Source organism: Rhinopithecus roxellana, chromosome 1 (genome assembly GCF_007565055.1).
Source record: "Rhinopithecus roxellana isolate Shanxi Qingling chromosome 1, ASM756505v1, whole genome shotgun sequence".
In the NCBI taxonomy this organism is placed as follows: Eukaryota; Metazoa; Chordata; class Mammalia; order Primates; family Cercopithecidae; genus Rhinopithecus; species Rhinopithecus roxellana.
The window spans coordinates 75,192,261-75,209,726 of NC_044549.1; the positions used below are offsets into that span (position 1 = coordinate 75,192,261).

At 40.5% G+C, this 17,466-nt stretch overlaps 1 non-coding gene across 1 annotated transcript; it reads right to left on the reverse strand.

Moving 5' to 3' along the window:
• Positions 1–4,189: 4,189 nt before the first annotated feature.
• Positions 4,190–4,313, reverse strand: LOC115892205. The gene has a single exon (XR_004052089.1). It is a non-coding gene; the product is annotated as a small nucleolar RNA SNORA26 (small nucleolar RNA).
• Between the last annotated feature and the right edge of the window lie 13,153 nt (positions 4,314–17,466).

Consider the following 17,466-nt stretch of genomic DNA (forward strand, 5'->3'; position numbering starts at 1 on the left):
GGGCCCTGTTATCCTCACCGTCTCCTAACAATGGATTTCAACAGCAAGCCCGTGTCTCAGCTGTGCCTTCTATGTTTTGGGGCTGCTGGAATATAAACCCCCTGGAAGTGGTGATGCTCTGAGTCAGGAGTAGCACTACCAGGCAGGTGTACCCCACTCCCTGCTCTGCCACTGGTGCCAGACCCCCAGAAACTACCACGGGTGCTTGCCCTTTCCACCTGGACCCAGAGATGCCACGGTGGGTACCCATGACAAACTGACCCAACTGGCATTCTAGTGGGCTCAGGCTCACAATACTAGATCTAAAATATTCCATGCTAAATGTATTTCAGCATTAAGATGTTTTTGGATTTTAGAAAGGTGATACATAGCATTTAGTATATCTTATACCATACTGCCAACATGGTCTGGGGTAGCTTTCTGTAATCAGACAGTGATGAATTTTTTCACTAAATGGAATAAAGACTACAAATAGTCTCATGTCAATTCAGTCCAAGGTGTGCTACCAAATGAGTCTGTGTCAAACTTCAAAAAGTTTTCTAGACTGGGCACAGTGGGTCATGCCTGTAATCCCAGCACTTTGGAAGGTGAAGGTGGGAGGATCACTTGAGTCCAGGAGTTCAAGACCAGCCTGGGCAACATGGTGAAACCTCATCTCTAAAAAAAAAAAAAAAAAAAAAAATTAACCAGATGTGTTGGCATGTTCTCATAGTCCTAGCTACTCGGTAGGCTGAGGTGGGAGGATCACCTGAGCCCAGGAGGTCAAGTCTGCAGTGAGCAGTGATTGTACCACTGCACCCCAGCCTGAGTGACAGGGCGAAAACGTGCTCAAAAAAAAAAAAAAAAAAAAACACTTTTTTGGTATTCAGTTTGGGGATTTTGAAATTGCTCATGAGGGAGAACATGAATCTGTCTCAGTCAGTTTCACCACTAAATAAATGAGTTTTAGTTCTTTCTCGACAGAGGTTCATGGGCAGAGGTGCTGAGTGGCACCTCTGGGGAAAGGTTTACTATGGGGAGGAATTTCACAATTAACTCAGGCTCCAGCTGTGCCTCTAGGTCGGTTAATGTAGGTGGATGAGTGGCAAGATGATAACCTTGAAGGGACAGAGATGCCTGGGTAGCACAATCCTTTTTTGGATTCTACTCTCCTCTGTAGCACCTGCTAAGCTGTCAATGCTTGTTAACATTTCATTGATTTCTGTAGCACATTAGGGCCTTCCTGGAGTGTTCAACCATAGCCAAGTTTATAATGTAAAATTTCTGGAGACTAATATTTATCTAAATTAAGTTAATTATAGGGATGATAAAGCTCACTTAGACATGTGTTTTGAAGAGATTAGAGTTGAATTTCCTAAACAAGAAGCAAGGAAAACCTTACCTAGAAAATCGATTTGCCATCCTTCGTGCTGATCATTTATGGGACATAAGTTCACTGTGGGAATGGCTTCTTTTTTTTTTTTTTTTTTTTTTTGAGACGGAGTCTTGCTCTGTCACCCAGGCTGGAGTGCAGTGGCCGGATCTCAGCTCACTGCAAGCTCCGCCCCCCGGGTTTACGCCATTCTCCTGCCTCAGCCTCCCGAGTAGCTGGGACTACAGGCGCCCGCCACCTCGCCCGGCTAGTTTTTTGTATTTTTTAGTAGAGACGGGGTTTCACCATATTAGCGAGGATGGTCTCGATCTCCTGACCTTGTGATCCGCCCGTCTCGGCCTCCCAAAGTGCTGGGATTACAGGCTTGAGCCACCGCGCCCGGCGGGGAATGGCTTCTAAATGCTTCTGTTCAGAACCCTCTATTGGAGTGAGAGGAGAATAAAGAGACAGTTCTCACTTCACACTGGGAGAGTGTTCTCCTGCAGTCCCAAACGTAAATCTTGGTATAAACTCTTTAAAAGGAGCAGTAAAGAAGGTGATGGTAAGAGCTCATATATGTGTGTCTAGGGATGAAAGATGGTAGCCAAAGGGAGGGAGTAGTTTGTAAGCTGATTCCAGTTGTAGATGATAATTACATTTTACTGTGTTGTCATTTTTTTTTTTTTTTTGGTTTTTGAGACAGAGTCTCGATCTGTCACCCAGGCTGGAGTGTAGTGGCACGATTTCAGCTCACTGCAACTTCTGCCTCCCGGGTTCAAGCTATTCTTCTGCTTCAGCCTGTCGAGTAGCTGGGAGTACAGGCACCCGCCACCACACCTGACTAATTTTTGTGTTTTTAGTAGGGATGGAGTTTCACCATTTTGGCCAGGCTGGTCTTGAATTCCTGACCTCAAGTGATCTGCCTGCCTCAGCCTCCCAAAGTGCTGGGATTACGGGCATAAGCCACTGCACCCAGCCTGTGTTACCATTTTTATGGGTTGTGACAACCTCAGAAACCTTCCTGCCTTCCCCCTTGTCACCACCACCATCTTTTTCCTATCATTAAATTTCATTTTGATTAGTTTAATAGATGTTTACTGCATGATTTTCATGGTACTGAAGATGTCACAAAAATGGTAGGTGTTGGAGAAATGAAACTAAGACCTGGTCTTTGCTCTTTGTATCAGTCCGCTTTTGCACTACTATAAGGAAATACCTGAGACTGGGTAATTTGTAAAGAAAAGAGGTTTACTTGGCTCATGGTTCTGCAGGCTGTATAGGAAGCATGATGCTTGGCTTTTGGGGAGCTCTCAGGAAACTTACAATCATGGTAGAAGGCAAAGGGGAAGTCAACACTTCACATGGCTAGAACAGGAGAAAGAGAAAGCAGGAAGGGGAGGTGCTGCACACTTTTAAATGACCAGATCTCATGAGAACTCACTATCACGAGAACAGCACCAAGAGGAAAATCCACCTGATCCAATCACCTCCAACACTGGGAATTAAAATTGACATGAGATTTGGGCAGGGACACTCATCCAAACCATTTCCTCTCTAAAGTTTATAGTCTGGTGAGGTAGACAAATAAATTCAATAGTTATGTATGTACAGTAAGATACATTTCTAAGTCTTGGTATAGAAGTATTCATAAAGTGTTATGGGAGCACAGAGGGGATATCCAAATCAGCCCGAGTTAGAGGTGGGGAGAGCTTCTAATGAAAAATAATTTTTTTTTTTTTTGAGATGGAGTCTCGCTCTGTTGCCCAGACTGGAGGACAGTGGTGTGATCTTGGCTCACTGCAACCTCTGCTTCCTGGATTCAAGCACTTCTCCTGCCTCAACCTCCTGAGTGACTGGGATTATAGGCACCTGTGACTATGCCCATCTGATTTTTGTATTTTTACTAGACATGGGGTTTTGCCATGTTGGCCAGGTTGGTCTTGAACTCCTGACCTCAGGTGATCCGCCACCTTGGCCTCCCAAATTGCTGGGATTACAGTTGTGAGTCACTGCACCCAGCGAAAATGATGCTTTTGAATTGACTTTTATCTTGTTGCCTAACATTTTAAAAAATTTAAATAAAACGCACAGATTGTGATATAGCTCAATCAATTTTGACAAATGTATACATCCATATTGACACCATCTCAATAGAGATCTAAATCATAGTCATTTTCGTCAACACAGAAAGTTCCTTTGTACTTCTTTCCAGCCAGTATCCCACCCCCAGCCACCTCCTCAGAGGCCACCAGATGAACTGCCTTTGGCCTGGGCATTTACAATTAGGAGTGGTGGAAGGGCAGGTCCATGGAGGGAACAGTGTACAAAGGCATGGACGTGTGAGAGATTGTGGCACATGTGAGGGATCTCCAGCCCTCTGATCTCATCTTTTTGGGCTGAGGGCAAGTCATCTTTGTTAAATGAATGTTTGACAGAGATGAGGCTAAGTGTCAGGTCACCAAGGGATGGGACATTCAAGCAACTTGACTTTCATCCTGTAAGACAAAGGGGGCCATGGAAGGGTTTCAGGCAGGATAGTGGTCTTCATGGTACATTAAGACTTTGATTTAATTAATTAATTAATTAATTTAGAGACAGGGTCTTGCTCTGTCACCCAGTCTGGAGTGCAGTGGTGCAATCATAGCTCACTGAAGTCTTGAACTCCTAAGGCTCAAGTGATTCTTCCACCCTAGCCTCCCAAGTCTACAGGTGTGCACCATCATGCTCAGCTTAAATGACCTTTTAAGCAGAGAAAACTTAAACGTCTCACTTGTTCTATGAACTATATACAATTATCACAAAAGTGCTTAAATTGTGATAAATTTTTTTTTCTGGTTAAGCTGTGACTCCAGACAGGATCTACAGAGGAGTTTTACAATCTCATCTCCAGATTTTATGGATAATTACTTTAGCTTTCTGTGTTAGTCTCTTAAAGAACTGTGAACTTGCTTTTTAAAGTTCAAATGGTTAAAACATTTTGAGGGCAAAGTTCTGTTTTATTGGTAGGAAACTATTAAATTCATTCTTCTGTAAAAGAGAGTAATCAGTCCTTTTATGTGAGGAGGGACAAGTATCTAATTTAAAAAATACTGCTTGACATCAAACAATTGATCAAATATTTCAATGAAGACAAAGTTTTATGCTCAGTGATAGTGTTGGATGGTGTCTGCATTTAAAATGCTCTTTCATATTAAATCAGTATGTCATTGATCTCTGTCTTTGATTTACACAAAGGAGTCAGAGATGTTTCTTTTCTGTAGGGAGAATCTCAAAAGCAGAAGCTGAACTGACACTACAGAAGAAACGAAATAAGACTTATTACGACTTTTTGAGACAGTGTTGTTTGGTGCAGTGTCTTCTGACTAAATTGATAGTTTATTTGCTTTTGAGATATAAAAGGAAAAGCAGTTACCTGAAAGAAACTTCCAGTCTCTGGAGCAAGGTGGCCTACCTTTGGAAGTTCGTAGTCTAATGTTGACTGGTTGGTTTTGGGAATTGCTTCTGCCACCTTTCAACAAAGGAAACATTAGAATGCAAATTTATGCTTAAAATTACATTGTTTTTCATACTTTGAAAAGTGAACTTGGATGAGTAACACTGGGTCTCAGTATTTTTATGCAAAAATTAAGGGAGTATAGACAATGAAAGCAACCCAGAAAGACACATTGAAAAAGAACAGTTAAATACAGTGACATACTATCTGAAAAGAACTAAAAGACGTTAAGAAAATGGTAAAATACATGAAACAGCATTATTCATCAGAATTAGAAAAACTTACAAATAGGGTGACAGAATTCAAGAAATAAGTAGAAATGAAAATAAAAAAAAAAATCATTTTAAAAACGACAACCAAACCAGAAGAAACTCTAGAGCAAATAGACACAAGAGAAGGCAACAAGAAGTATAAGTTCAAAGAAATGACAAAAAACATTGACGAAAAGTGACAGATACAGATCAGAAAGATCTGGAATATGGATAGAGTCCCGGAAGCGAAAGAAGACCAAAGAAAGGGAACAGAATGAGTACTAGAACTGAAAGTCAAGAAAATTTGCCTGGCCGGGGCAATAGCTCACACCTGTAATCCCGGCACTCTGGGAGGCTGAGGCATGAGGCAAGTGCATCACTTGAGCCCAGGAGTTTGAGACCAGCTTGGGCAACATAGTGAGACCCTGTCTCTACAAAAAATTTAAACATTAAAAAAAAATTACCTGGGTGTTGTGGTGTGTGCCTGTAGTCCCAGCTACTCAGGAGGCTGAGGTGGGAGGATGGCTTGAGCCTGGGAGGTCGAGGCTGCAGTGAGCTGAGATTGCACCATTGCATTCCAGCCTGAGTAACAGAGCCAGACCCTGTCTCAAAAAGAAAAAAAAAAAAAGAAAGAAAAAGAAAAAATACTTTCCTGAAATATTTCCTGAAGTATTTTGAAATACAGATTGAAAAAGCACACCATGTACATAAACATATTGACCCAGGGCTATTCTAGAAAGTATTTTAGGACATATTCTAGAGAAATTGTTGGACTTTAAAGGAAAATAAACATTTCTCTTTTTTAGCAATCTGTTTGGCTTTCAAAAAATTTCTGTAAGCATTTAGGCACAAATGGCATGTGACTTATGAAGAAAAGAAAATTAGATTATTATCAGACTTTGACAGAATAGATTTATGCCAAAATAAAATGGGATAACATACTTAAGATACCCAAGGATATCAAGTGTGAGGGAAAGACCTTCTATCCAGTAAGATTGACACAAACTGTGATCAACATGCAAGAACTCTGGACCTCTTGTTCTCACGGGCTTTTATTAAAGCATCTACTCGAGATCAAGGCCACCAAAACAATTGGAGAAACATTGACACAAGAAGTGGTGAGCATGAAATACATGGTTGCTTATAGAACTAGGACTAAGTGAGAGTTTAAAGAGGAAATTATTGTATATAAAGGTTTTATAGCCTGTCCAGATAGATCTAGCATGACCATTAAAAAGGGGGAGAGAATGAAGTTAGCCTGAGAAAAATATTTTAAACCATTTAGTCAAAATATGTGGTGGTATTATTGTTATTGTTATTCTGAAATTCCCTCATGATCCTTATAGGTTAGCACAAATGATGGGATATTTCAATCCTGTCATCCTCTGGGTCCTTGAGAACCAGGATTCTTGGTATGGAAGTGCCTAGTAACAGTGGGCAAGCAGCCATAGTGCCTAGATTATGGTCTTGAAATACCATGTTCCGCTAAAGCAAACCTGGGCTGCTTGGAGAAATGGCTGATTCCAAATCTGGAATAGGAAATGTACAAGATGAATGGGAATATCTTGACCTACCACACAGTAGAGAAGTTATCAAAGACTACTACTGTTGTGCGCAGAAGATTCTTAAAATTTTTTTGAAGAGAGAGGGTCTCGCTATGTTGCTCAGGCTGGTCTCAAACTCTGGGCTCAAACTCTTTGGCCTCCCAAAGTGCTGGGCCTACTGGTGTGAGCTCTGCACCTGGCATATCAGGGGCCATTTTGAAACCTCTCACAGGTAAAGGAAACAATTTCTGCCTTAATAAGGATAATGTTTAAATATTTTAAAATCCATGAGTTCATAATAATCTTTATTTTATTTTTTAAATTTTTCTTATTTATTTATTTTTGAGATGGAGTTTTGCTCATTTCCCCGACTGGAGTGCAATGGCACGACCTTGGCTCATTGCAACCTCTGCCTCCTGGGTTCAAGCGCTTCTCCTGTCTCAGCCTCCCGAGTAGCTGGGATTACAGGCATGAACCACCACACCCAGCTAATTTTGTATTTTTAGTAGAGATGGGGTTTCGCTATGTTGGCCAGGCTGGTCTCAAACTCCTGACCTCAGGTGATCCACCCACCTTGGCCTCCCACAGTACTGGGATTTATAGGTGTGAGCCACTGCACCTGGCCTATTTTTTATTTTTCTATTGCCCAGGCTGTAGTGCAATGGTGCCATTTTGGCTCACTGCAACCTCCGCCTCCCGGGTCCAAGCGATTCTCCTGCCTCAGCCACCCAAGTAGCTGGAATTACAGGCGTATGCCACAATGCTCGGCTAATTTTTGTGTTATTAGTAGAGACTGAGTTTCACCATATTGACCAGGCTAGTCTTGAACTCCTGGCCTCAAGTGATCTGCCCGTCTTGTCCTCCCAAAGTGCTGGGATTACAGACATGAGCCACCTTGTCTGGCCCGTAATAATCTTTAAAAAGAAAATGAATTGATTGCATTCTGAAGATGACAGATAAACAATTCATTATTGTGGAAATGGTGTAAATAAAAACAAAGAACCAACGATTTACCTTGCCTTTTCTTTATGAACTGTACAACTGGGTATTCAAATAGTAGATGAGGGGAAGCATCTCTTTGTAAAATTATTCCAGCTAAAAAATAAAAACAGTAGGATAGAATTAGAATGACACCATCCTAACTATCCCAAATGGATCAGTGAACCTAGGCATTGAACTGACACCAAAAAAAAAAAAAAAAAAAAAAAAAAAGTGAAAAGCAGGCATGATATACCTCTTAATGAAAGAAACACCACCACTTAATTTTGCCAAAGGAATGGAATCTAAGACTCATCAATCCTTTGGATTTAGCTGCCAATTTTCAGGAAATACAGAGGATAGAGGAACATGCTGAACTGCGCCATGTGTATGCAGTCATCGAAGCCCAGATTGCAGGAAACTCTGCATATAATACAGCCTCTGTCCTTCAATACATACATTGTGAGGGAAAGAAAGAGACTGATGGGGATATACCAAGTTAAAAAAAGGGAGCAAATGAAATGCACACTTGCGTGATAAAACAATAAAGTAGCATAAGAAAAGTGATCAATGTGCTGTTGGAGGGCTGGGAAAGGCTGTGGTTAGTATGGTGTACATGGTAGAGTTTCTCGGGTGGCTGGCTAAACTCTATTTCTTGACCTGGGTAGTGATTACAAAAATGTTTACCAAGACTTTTATCATTAATATATTACTGTATTTGCTTTTCTTCATATCCCATATGTGGCCATCTATCCATCCCTCCATCCACCTATTAATCCATCTTATTTTTGGATGCATTTAAAAGTAAATGACAGATATTTGTATACCTCCCCCTCATTACTTCTGTACTCTAATACCATTAACTAGAGTTCAATATTGAGTTTTTCTTTTCTTTTCTTTTCTTTTTTGAGACAGGGTTTTGCTTTTGCCTAGGCTGAAGTGCAGTAGAGCTATCATGGCTAACTGCAGCATCTACCTCCTGGGCTCAAGTGATCTACCCACCTCAGCCTCCCAAGTAGCTGGGACCACAGGTGTGCACCACCACACCTGGCTAATTTTTGTATATTTTGTAGAGATGCAGGCTAGTCTCAAACTCCTGAGCTCAAGCGATCCTCCTGCCTTGGCCTCCCGAAGTGCTAGGATTGCAGGTATGAGCCACCCTGTCTGGCCTGTTGTTTTCTTTTGATGTAAAACTTACATAAAATGAAATAAACTTATTTGAAATGTATACTCACTGAGTTTTGACAATGCATACACCCACATAACTCAAACTCCTATTAAGATACACATTACCATTGATCGCCCCCAAAATTTCCTCTTTTTTTTTTTTTTTGAGATGGAATCTTGCTCTGTCGCCAGGCTGGAGTGTAGTGGCGGGATCTCAGTTCACTGCAACCTCCGCCTCCCGGGTTCAAACTATTCTCCTGCCTCAGCCTTCTGAGTAAGCTGGGACTACAGGCATGCACCACCACGCCCAGCTAATTTTTGTATTTTTAGTAGAAACGGGGTTTCACCATGTTGGCCAGGATGGTCTTGATCTCTTGACCTCGTGATCTACCTGTCTTGGCCTCCCAAAGTGCTGGGATTACAGGTGTGAGCCACCGTGCCTGACCTTCCCTCATTTTTTTAAGTCTCTAAAATCTGAATGTATTTTTCTTCAAATTCAAATGTGAAATCAATTTTCTTTCGAGTAAAATAAAAAAAATTGCATGTTTTACTTCTCTTGTTCCTCTCTCTCTCTCTTTCTTTCTTTCTCTCTCTCCCTCTCTCTCTTACTCCCTTTCTTTCTTGACAGAGTCTAGCTCTGTTGCCCAGGGTGGAGTGCAATATGGCCTGATCACAGCTCACTGCAACCTCGAACTCTTGGGCTCAAACAATCCTTCTGCTTCAGCCTCCCAAACAGCTAGGACTACAGGCATGTGCCACAACACCAGCTAATTTTTTATATTTTTTGTAGAGATGAGGTCTCGCTATGTTGCCCAGGCTGGTCTCACACTCTTGGCCTCAAGTGATCCTCCTGCTTTGGCCTCCCAAAGTGCTGGGATTACAGGTGTGAGCCACCACACCTGAGCCCTGGCATTCTCAATTTTGTAGATACACTCCAGGAATCTCACTTTGGATTATTATTAGTAATAGTACTGAGAGGCAGTGTAGAATGGTGGTTAAGATTCTGGCAGCAGACTGCCCAGGTCTGAATCTCAGCTCCTTCCCTTATCAATGGTATGACCTTGGTAATTAACTTCTCTGCCTCAGTTTTGTCCTTTGAAGGATGGAGTTAATAATAATACCTTCATTGAAGGGTGGTTGTGAGGATTAAGTGAGGAAATATATGTAAAGCCCTTAGAATAGTGTCTGGCATTTAGTGAACAATATAGAAATGCTCAATTTTTTATCATTATTAAATTACCATTTTATATTACATATTATTTCTTTCAAAACTATTTTGACATTTGCCTTCAGATATAAAATTGTATTAGCAAAAATTATATTAACCATAATTATTTAGACTTAATTAGATTTGCATGTCGATTGGAAGTACCCAGTGACTTAACTATGGATCATCCATGTAGTCTGGAACCATGGTTCTAGCATCTTGCAGAGCCCACATGTTTGGTGTAAGTCCCATGTGGTCATCAGGAAGCCATATCCCTTCTCTCTTCAGTTTCTTCTTCTATGAAATATAAGGGATACCACAGACTCATACAGGAGATTCTTCATACTCACGATAGGAACTACTTGGTTATAAATGAAATTATTCATACAAGAACTTGTGGAAGTCTCAAGGAAATCAATACTCTGCAAATACCTGTGATTGTTGCTATTTATCATTCTCCTGGTGAGTCAGTCCTTTTCATCACTCAGGCATACTAACTTTAGCAGATGGGGTCAGCCTGCAGAAGATCAATTACTGGTCTCCTTATTTCTTCCTCCTTGTCATCTTCCCCAAGGATCCCCCCCCCAATCTCCACCACCATTTCCCAGCCATATCTTTTGTATAACATGGTCAGCAGTCATTATGACAGCTCCAGGCCATCCAGGACTTCTTAGGGGTTGGATATACTGTCTCTGTGAGAAAGCAGGAAGACTTCTACCATTTCTTTGAAATAGCCTTGCAGCTTTGGAATTTAGGGCAGTCATTTGGAATTCAGTTTGATTTTTACCTTGTGTATCTTTACTCCTATGTAGTCAGACCTCTGGGGTTCACTGGCAGAAGGTACAGCAGATACTTTATTTCATAAAGATGAATTTTTTAATATGTTAAACTAACTTGTTCCTGTTTTCTGTCTTTTGAGGCTCTCCATAATGTCTCCTTTCTCTCAGATAAGAGAACCTACCTTTAAAGTTAAAAAACACATACAATCTGTCAATATCTATTGTCTTATTAATGAATAAGACTGAATTTTAAGTTTTATTTTACATTTTATATATTGTCTACATATGTGATAAAACCCTGTCAAAATCATGTGAAAATTTCAAAGATTTACTAGACTCTTCTATATATGGTTACATTAAAATTTTAAGCCAGGCATGTTGCCCAGGCTGGTCTTGAACTCCTGGGCTCAAGCGATCTTCCTGTTTGGGTCTCCCAAAGTGCTGGGATTACAGGTGTGGGTCACCACACTTGGCCCTATAAGTTCTTTACATAATTGAGAGGTGATATCTTGATAATACTAATTTATTAAAATTGATTTGCGCTGCTGGTTCTGAAACAAGATGGAATAGACTTACTTTTACTTTTCACTACTTTTCCCCTCTAAATACAACAAAACCTCTTGGAAATATTGGGACAGACAATTATAAAAGGTCTCTGAAAGCTAGAAAGATGACAGAGTAGTAGGAAACCCCAGGACATGAGGAAGCGACAACATGCTGAGTTTTCTGGGTTTTCTTTTTGTCTTGCATATGCCCCTGGCCTGGATGCCAGAGGCCTGTAGTCTGGAACTACCCACAGGCATAGACATAAGAACCTAAGGAAAGCCTGCTCTCTCTGGCCAAAGAACCAGGAGAGGGGAAGCTCAACAGAGACCTAGCGGGGAACTAAAACCCCTGTTTCACACCACAGGCCAGTAGACAGTACAATCTGTTGGCAATGGTGGTGGCAGCAAAATCCCAAGCCATCCAAGACATTGCTCCACAACCAGGGCATTGGCAGGCAGTCCGATCTGTCCACAGTGGCAGAGACGGTGAATCCTTGTGTCACCCTGCTCTCTACCCACTGGCATAAGGAGACCCAAGCCTAGTGGCTTTTGCTACAACTCCTACTGCCAGAAAACCACCAAGCACTAGCAGGTGGCTAAAAGAAGCACCTTCAGCCCCTGCAGATGGCATCAGCAGGAATGAGCAGGAACCCTATCAGCACCAGAAGAACAAAACAGACCAGAATAACATTGCAAGGGCTCTCAAAAATCAACTGTCATTGGAACAACAAAGCCCACAAAGTAGGCCAGAACTTGTAGCCTAAATCTAAGCAGAGTGACAGTCTGCTAAAATAGAATATTTAAATATAATCTAGAGTCTTCTAGCATAATAATCATAATGTCCAGTGATAAAAACAAATGATTAATTCTACCAGGAACCAGGAAAACCACAGTTTGAATGAGGAAAGACAACTGATGCCGATGACAAGATGAATCAGATGTTGGAATTATTTGACAAGGATTTTAAAGTAGCCATCAAAAAAATGCTTCAACAATCGATTACAAATTCTCTTGAAACAAGTGCAAAATAGAAAATAACAGTAAAGAAATAAAAGTTATAAAAAGAGACAAATGGAAATTATGAAATTGAAAATCCAATAATTGAAATAAAAAACTTGCTGGAAACTGAGGACAGAATCAGTAAATTTGAAGATGGATCAATAGAATTTACTGTCTGAGCAACAGAAAGAAAATAGCTGAAAAAAAAAAAAAAAAATGGACCAGGTGCAATGGCTCACACCTGTAATCCCAGCACTTTGGGAGGCCGAAGTGGGAAGATCACCTGAAGTCAGGAGTTCGAGACCAGTCTGGCCAACATGGTGAAACCCCATCTCTACTAAAGTACAAAAATTAGCTGGGCGTGGTGGCGGACGCCTGTAATCCTAGCTACTTGGGAGGCTGAGGCAGGAGAATTGCTTGAACCCGGGAGGTGGAGGTTGTAATAAGTTGAGATGGCGCCACTGCACTTCAGACTGGGCGACAGAGCAAGACTCCATCTCCAAAACAAACAAGCAAACAAACAAAAACAGAGCCTTAGAGATCTGTGGGATAATAATAAAAGAAGAAACATGTGTATCACCAGAGTTCCATAAGGAGAGGAGAAAGAGAATAGTGCTGAAAGAGTATTTGGGAGGAATAATGGCTACAAATGTCCAAAATTTGATGAATAAACCCCAATAAGATAAGCACAAAGAAACCTACACCAAGACACATAATTAAACTTCTAAAAACTAAAAAATAAAAAACACATTAAATTAACAGCCAAAAAGAAATGACACATTTCCAACAGAAAACACAGATTTATTTATTTAATTTTTTAAATTTTACTTTAAGTTCTAGGATACATGTGCAGAACGTGCAGGTTTGTTAATAGGTATACATGTGCTATGGTGGTTTGCTGCACCTATCAACCTGTCATCTAGGTTTTAAGCCCCTCATGCATTGGGTATTTGTCCTAATGCTCTCCCTCTCCTTGCCCTCCAGCCAGCCCCTGACAGGCCCCAGTGTGTGCGAGAACACTGATTTAAATGACAGCAGTTTTCTCACCTGAAACCATGGGGATTACGGGGAAGTGGCACAACGGTTTTCAAGTGCTGAAAGAAAAGAATCATGAACCCCAAATTCCATATTTGAAGAGATTATCCTTCAGGAATAAAGACATTCTCAAACAAGGGAAAACTTAAGATAATTTGTTGCTAGCGGATCTACCCTTAAAGAGTGGCTAAAGGAAGCTCTACAATAAAAATAATAACAGAAGGCTCAGACATCAGAAAGGATAGAAGAACAACAAAATGAGTGAAAATAGATGTCAACATAATAAAGCAAGTTTAACACCATATGATATGGCACTCAGTGTATCTAGAGGAAATATTTAAATTTTAAAACAGTGAGGGGAAGGAGACCTAAATGAAAGTAAGTTTTCTGTATTTCACTTGATTCGAAAATAACACCAGAAGACTGTGATAAATGACACAGCCACCAATAAGAAGGTTTACAAAGCAATGTGCTAAAAACATTATAAATAAATAAAAATGAAACTCTAAAAATTGTTCATGTGACCCACAAGAAGCAAGAGTAAAGAAACAGAGTAACAGGAAACAGAGGAAGCTAGGCACAGTGGCTCATGCCTGTACTTTGGGAGGCCAAGGCAGGGGGACCACTTGAGTCCAGAAGTTTGAGACCGGCCTGGGCAACATAGTGAGACCCTGTCTCTACAAATAATTTGAAAGTTAGCTGGGCACAGTGGCACACGCCTGTAATCCCAGCTACTCAGGAGGCTGAGGTGGGAGGAGGGAGGATTGCTTGAGCCCAGGAGGTCAAGACTGTGGTGAGCTATGATTGCACCATTGCACTCCAACCTGGATGACAGAATGAAACCCTGTCTCAAAAAACAAGAAGGAAAGAAAGGAAAGAAAGAAAGAAGGAAAGAAAACAAAGAGAGGGAACAAACAGAAAACAAGTAATAAAATGACAGACTTAAGCCTCAAAGTATCAATAATTATTTTAAATGTAAGTGGTCCAAGTACAACAATTAAAAGGCAGAGATTGACAGAGTATAGTTTCTAAATGATCTAACTATATTCTGTGTACAAGAAACTAACTTCAAACACAACAACGTAGGTTGAAAGTAAGAGGATTAATAACAACTACAACAAAAAGTAAGAATGGCTATATCAGTATTAGATAACATAACCTTCAGAGCAAAGAAAGTTACTAGGGACAAAGAGGGACATTACATAATGATAAAAGCCTCTATCCCCAACTATACATAGCAATTCTCAATGTGCATGAAACAAACAACTTAGCTTCAAAACACATAAAGTAAAACTTGATAGTTTACTTACTAGGCCAAATGGGCCAAACGCAAGAAAGTGAAGTTGGACCCTTACTAAACACCATATACCAAAAATAACTCGAAATGGATCAAAGACCTAAATTTCAGAAATAAATTATAAAGCTCTTAGAAGAAAACATAGGGATAAATCTTCATGACCTTAGATTAGGCAACAGTTTCTTAAATACGACATCAAAAGCACAGGTGACAAAAGAAAAAAGATAACTTGGACTTTATTAAATTTAAAAACTTTTGTCCTTCAAAGGACCAAGGACAAGCTGGGCATGGTGGTGTGCACTTGTAGTCCCAACTAGTCAGGAGGCTGAGGCAGGAGGATTGCTTGAACCCAGGGCTTCAAGTCCAACCTGAGAAATATAGTGCCCATATCTAAAACAAACAAACAAACAAACTAAAAAATGACAAAGGATGAAGGATACCATCAAGAGAGTGACATGACCTACAAAATGGAATAAAATGTTTGCAAATCATATCTCTGATTGATAAGGGGTTAATATCCAGAATATATAAGGAACTCCTACAACACATTAAAAAGCCCAGTTAAAAACAGGCAAAGTACTTGAATAGACATTTCTCCAAAGAAGTTATACAAATGCCCAATAAACTCATGAAAACATGCTCAACATCATAGTCATTTGGGAAATGCAAATCAAAACCTAATGAGGGAAAATAGTATGGCAATTTCTCAATAAATTAAACATAGAATTACCAAATGATCCAGCAATTCCACTTCTGGGTATATATCCAAAAGAATTAAGACTAGGGACTTGAATAGATATTTTTACACTAATGTTCACAGCATTATTCATAATAGCCAAAAGGTAGAAAACCTGTCACTAGTAATGGATGAATGGATAAATAAAATCTGTTACGTACATACCATAGAATATCAATGAGCCTTAAAAAGGAGGGAAATGCTGACATATGCTACAACGTGGATGAACCTTGAAGATATGCTAAGTGAAATAAGTGATACACAAAAGGACATATATTGTGATTCCGCTTTTTGTTTGTTTGTTTTTTGAGGCAGGGTCTCACTCTGTCATCCAGGCTGGAGTGCAGTGGTGCAATCATGGCTCACTGCAGCTTTGACCTCCCGGGCTCAAGTGATTCTCCCACTTCAGCCTCCTGAGTAGCTGGGACTACAGGTGTGCGCCACCATACACACCTCTAAAAGTAGAGATGGTGTCTCACCATGTTGCCTAGGCTGATCTTGAACTCCTGAGCTCAGGTGATCTGCCCACCTTGGCCTCCCAAAGTGCTGGGATTACAGGCATGAGCCACTGTGCCCGGCCTTGGTTCCACTTATATGAGTCCCTAAAGTAGTCACATCCACAGACAGTGGAGCAGTGGTTCGAACACAGAGAAGGGAGTATGGGCTGTTACTGCTTAATGGTTACAGAGTTTCAGTTTGAGATGATGAAAGATTTTGGAAATGGTGGTGATGATTATACAACATTGTGACTGCAATTGATGCCACTAAGTGATTTAACATGATAAAATGGTAAATTTTATGTTATATATATTTTACCACAATGAAAACAATGTATTTGAAATGTGCAGCCCCTGTAGCCCACTGGTGGGGACTGGTAAGGGGGAAGAAACATAATTGACTACAGTCTTCTTCAGGTCTCTACTGGTGGTAAAGGATGTGTGCATCAGGCAGGTCTCTTGAGCAGCCTGTGTTTGCGGTACCTTAGCGATTAAGACAAGTCATGTAAAGGAGAGCTACTTTCTCAATTGTCAGATTTGAGGATCTTTAAATAGAACCTCAGTTCTCAGCCATGAAATCTGAACTTTATGTAACAGATGAATGAGGAGAAATTTGCATCACTTATTTTCCCTCCCGTGTTTTTCAAATACAAATTGTATTGTCAGCTGTGGAGTGACAAAGTAGATGTGCTGATCTGGAGAAGAAAGAGCTCAATGTTTCCCCAGGGCTACTGGAAATCCTCATGTGATGTTATATCAGACTCCAATCCCTTGTGCTCTTGCATTTGTTAAATCTAAGTCCTTGAGCCATCTGCCATCTCAGGAAAGTGAAATGCTCAGGTTTGACTTCACAATGGGGTCAGAGTGTCACATCCTAAGCAACTGGTAACATCAGAGAAGTGGCCCAGTGCATGAAGTGCATTCCTTCACTATGACCCAGGTTTCCAAGATCCCTTAAATCACACTGAAGAAGGCTGTTTTGATGAACTTTTTGCTGAGTTATCCCTGAAATTTGGCATTGAAAGATTAATTAGACCTTCACCTAATTAAAAAAAAAAACAGAAAGAGAACATTAATATTACTCATGAAACATTAAATACACTGTTTTCAAGAAGAAGACACTTTTTTTTTCTTTTTTTGAGATCGAGTCTCACTCTGACACCCAGGCTGGAGTGCAGTGGCGCAGTCTCGGCTCACTGCAACCTCTGCTTCCTGAGCTCAAGTGATTCTCCTGCCTCAGCCTCCCAAGTAGCTGGGATTACAGGTGTGTGCCACCACGTTCGGCTAATTTTTTGTATTTTTAGTAGAGACGGGGTTTCACCATATTGGCCATGCTGGTCTCGAACTCTTGACCTCAAGTGATCCACTCACGTCGGCCTCCCAAAGTGTTGGGATTACAGGTGTGAGCCACTTGTGCCTGACCCAAGATACTTTATATAAACATTTGCTGTACATTTTGCATATGTTTATGTTGAGCTATTAAATATATCAATTAAGTTATTAGATATTACTTATGGTTTTAATATATCTGGGTGTGTTGCACTCCCATGCAATTTGTATTAAAGGATGCACAGAACACTGTGTTGC